Source organism: Podarcis raffonei, chromosome 2, assembly GCF_027172205.1.
Source record: "Podarcis raffonei isolate rPodRaf1 chromosome 2, rPodRaf1.pri, whole genome shotgun sequence".
Lineage (NCBI taxonomy): Eukaryota > Metazoa > Chordata > Lepidosauria > Squamata > Lacertidae > Podarcis > Podarcis raffonei.
In genome coordinates, this window is record NC_070603.1 from 4370726 (window position 1) to 4375046 (window position 4321).

A 4321-nucleotide genomic window follows, 5' to 3' on the forward strand; every position below is an offset into this window, starting at 1 on the left:
GAGGGCAGCTCAGCGTCTCTCATTAACATCTTGCTCCGCCTGAACCCTCCTCAAAAACCCTCCCAGGTTTTTCTTTTGTCTTTCCTCCAAATCCTTTGGGAGTTTTGCCTGGAGGGGAAACTTCAATTTTGCATCAGATTTCACTTTGCAAAATAAAATGTCAGTTATTTTCGTTTTCGTTAAGTGAATGCTGAACCTGCATGAGGAGCAGCAAACGAGGTCTTTTTTTCTCTTTGTACGGAGCAGCAACTGAGAGGAGGAAACAGGTGGCTCGCAGGGCCACAGGCTCTGGCTGGAAAGGCATCTGGCTGAGGTATTTATAACTGCAAGGAGCCTCACATGAAAAGTGACTAAGAATCAAAGGGCTGTATTTTTAAACAAGCTTTGACGCAAGTGCGAACAAAGAGCTATAAATTAACCACCTACACCCCCCACGCTCTGTGCCTTCCCAGCCTAACAGGATGCAGGGCTGTTGAGGAACTAGGACTGCCTTGTCATCAACACCAAAATAAGACAATTTTTCACCTACTTTTCTGGAGGCCCACTGAAGCTGGAACTCTATATTTAAACAAATGTGTAAAAATTATTTATTTATTCAATTTCTGTCCCACCTTTCCCTCCCAAAGGAGCGCAGGGCTGAGTGGCAAGCACATTGTTAAAAGCAGTATCATTAAAAACCTTCTAAAAATAGTTTCTATAGCATTCTAAAAGCAGTTTTAAAAATTCTCTCAGCCAAGGATTTCAGGGTTGCCAAGAACAGTATCTCTCAGCCATCAAATACCTTTGTAAATCAGGATTATTAATTTTTTAAAAAATCCCTTCAAAGTCTCCAATAAGGAAGACAGACATATCTCACCAAAAGAGGCCGTTCCACAAGCAAGGAAGAGCCACTGAGAAGGCCCCATCACGGGTCAACACAAACCAGGCAGCCCTCAGGAGTGGCACCACAAGCAAGGCATCACCTGCTGGTCACATTGCTCTCTCTTGAACTCAAGCTCTGTCAGGAAGGCTACTGAGGGCACAGGTACAGGGTAACTTTCAATGCTATAGAGGGCCTCTCCCGACATCCTCTTTATAGAGCAATTACCCTGATTTACCTGAATACAGCTTCTGCAGAGGTTAGGTTATATCCGTTCTTTATTGAGTTTTCATTCTGATTTGTTTGTGAGGTGGTTATAACAGGCATTCGTCCTGCATTCATCTTGAATTGCTTGCATGGTGTTTATACAGCCTCTGGATGGTCAGTTGTTCCCACACTTTCCAAACAGTGAAGAGTCTGTTTCTTTTTAAAGTGGATTTGTTGTGCCAGGGCAGGGGCATCCAATGTGGCTTTGGACTCCAACTGCCAGTCAGGGATGATGGGAAGTGTAGTCCAAGGGCACCTGAAGGGCACCACATTGACTACCCCTGTGCTAGGGCGACACGGCACTTTAATCCCCTTTAACTGCACAAGTTCAGTATGCCCTTGAATCCCTCCTGCAAAACAGTGACAGTGAATATGAAGCATAAGTGAAACGTAAATAAATTCTGCAGCAGTTAATGTAGATAAGAAAATCCGCATAAGAGTGCTATCCTCTTCAGACAAACTGAACTCAGTGAGATTTACATACCTCACACATCAATTTATTTCTATGCCACCTTTCCATAGTTAAAATCATGTTCAAGACGGCTTACAACATGAAAAAAATTACGTAATTACATAACAAAAATAGTCATAAACTAGGGTTGCCTGGGGAAAACCTGGACATGTCATGGGGGGGGGGCAACATGCCCACCTGAGAGGAGTCCGGTTTTGGGGAGTTTATTTTTAATTTTTAAAATAAAGACGAAAATAAAGATACAAAGGATTCATATAAATAACAGCAACAACCCCCCTCCAACAACCCCCCCTGGCCCAAGAGCCTGTTCAGCAGCTTCAGTTTTTGTAGCTGGAGTCAGTCAGCCCACACTCTCCCAGGTCAAGTGGGAAAGCCCTGCAAGGCAGGGAGCAGGTCTTCCAGGAGTCACATCCAAGACTTGCTCCCAAATAAGAGTATAAGATACTACTTTTCTCAGTTATCAGAGTTACATAACTAAGTCTGCTTTTGCTTGTCACGGGAAATAGCAAAGCTGGATATATGTGCAGCATGTATACTCTGGTCCCTAAAAGTTGCACCTCATTCCAGCTTCCAAAATTGCATGAAATATTTTTGTTGTCATAAGGACTAGAAATGTTTGAGTGAAAGATGGGATCTCAGGTTGATTAATTCAGCCCCTCAAAACCTGTTTTCTATATATCACTTACAGCTTTGTCTTTCCCTGTTCCTTGTTTACTGTCTAGCAAGGAAAAAAAAGATTACCGGTATCTTCCATTGCAATTTCTTTGCATCCATAAACCTATTAAAAACAAATATTAATAAAATCACCATCATGAAATTCAAATATAAAATCAATAAAACTTTTAGAAGAAATATTGGTAGCTAAAATCATGCTTGCTGCAACAGAGAAAGTTTTCAGCAGGCAAGTAAAACACTGTGATGAAGCTGCTGACTAAAAAGCGCAGGTGCTGCCGCCACACTAAAGAACCAGCTCCTCAGAAATGGGGAACAGACATTCTGAGGCACTTGTAAAAGTGCAGGTTCCACAGATTGAAGGATCAGATAAATGCAAATATGGGGCAAGCTGAACACCTTTATTTTAACTGCAAGATAGACCCAAAAGAGAAAATAACAGAACACCACTAGTAATCACATACAGCTCTCAATCAGAGATTTGCAACATCTCTTAGATAATGACAGCTCTCTTTCCCAAGCTCTGGGAGGAAGACCTTTCATTGCCTACAGAAAGCCACCCAATCTTAAACCGCTCCTCACACACAATAGTACAACAACCAGACTTAACGAGGACACTGGCACAAGAGCCTGCAAAAAATCTAGATGCCAACTTTGCTGCCACATCATTATTGGCCCCAATAACTTCAAACATACCATCTCAGGCCTATTTAATTGTTCATCTTCCAACATTATATATGCTATCAAATGCCAACAGTGCCCTTCAGCTCTCTATACTGGACAAACTTTATGCCAAAGAATAAATGGGCATAAATCATAAAACAGAGAAAACAGAGAAACCAATAGGAAAACACTTCAGTCTCCCAGGACATTCTATACAAGATCTTAAAGTAGCTGTCTTATTGCAAAAGAATTTTATACACTTAAAAGAGAAGTTGCTGAATTACAACTCATTACTAAATTAAAAACTATGGAGAGACCTAGTCTGAATAGAGATACTGGGTTCATATCCCATTATACATACTAAAGCTAATTTTGGTCATCTATCCCTTTAAAAATCCCTTGCCCTTTCCTGTGGAACCAACTGCCATAACAGTAATCAACAGTTATAAGGTTGAAGCAACCTCTGCTTCAGAGTATCTGACAAAGTGTGTATTACACATGGAAGCTCATACCTTGAAAGCTTATATTTAGTTGATCTTAAAGGTGCCACTGGAATTATTAAAAAAAGATTTTTTTCATCTTTCACCTTGTTATTTATTATGGTCCCAAGCTCTTAGTGGTACCATTTCGCACTGTGCATTTTCACAAGCAGGTTTGTCAAGCCTCAACCTGAAGGTGTCTTTTGAAAGCTCCATGGCACCAATGCAGTTACGCAGCCACTTTCCACCCACTGCCAGCTTCTCCAACACCAGCCCCTTCTGCCTGCTGTGGCAAGCAGGATTTGAATTCTGTCCCAAAAGCCGTGGGAAAGAAGTGATGAAATGGCAGGCCAGGAGGCATAACAGCTGGTGGTCAGCATTTGAAGAGACAAGCAGCTCTAGATTCACACTTGGCAATGTTTCAAATCTAAGCCTTGTAGCCAGCACTAAGCAGTCCCTATGCCAAAATCAAGACTGTAATAGTTGCTTTTGAATATTTTCCTGCCAAAGTCAATAACTGCAAGGTCCAAGCCACTTGGCTGAATTTTCCCAAGGTCTTCATGTTTGTTGCATGAAAGGCTAATTTTTAATTTTACTATCAAGAGTGTTATTCGGCTCCACCATCAAGGTTATCTTCATCCCCCTCCCAGGTTCACTGTGGAAAGGAAGCTGTACAGCAATGCATATAGCCTGGTGGAACAGCAGGTGCTTTCAATGCAGAAGGAATCCGGTTGAGTCCCTGGCATCTCCAGTTAACAAAATCTGGCACCAGCACTGAGAAAGACCCTTCTTTGCCTATGACCTTAGGATGCTTCTGCCAGCCAGAGTAGACAAAACTGAGCTAGATGGAGCAAAGGTCTGAATCCAACTCTGCATAAGGCATTTTCATATAAAAGCCAGTTCACAGGA

At 41.9% G+C, this 4321-nt stretch overlaps 1 long non-coding RNA gene across 1 annotated transcript; it reads right to left on the minus strand.

Annotated features, from left to right (window-relative positions):
* Window positions 1-1056: 1056 nt before the first annotated feature.
* Window positions 1057-3079, minus strand: LOC128409576 (uncharacterized). The gene is made up of 3 exons (XR_008329254.1): window positions 2967-3079; window positions 2285-2376; window positions 1057-1476 (listed from the first exon to the last, which is right to left on the minus strand). It is a non-coding gene; the product is annotated as an uncharacterized LOC128409576 (long non-coding RNA).
* Between the last annotated feature and the right edge of the window lie 1242 nt (window positions 3080-4321).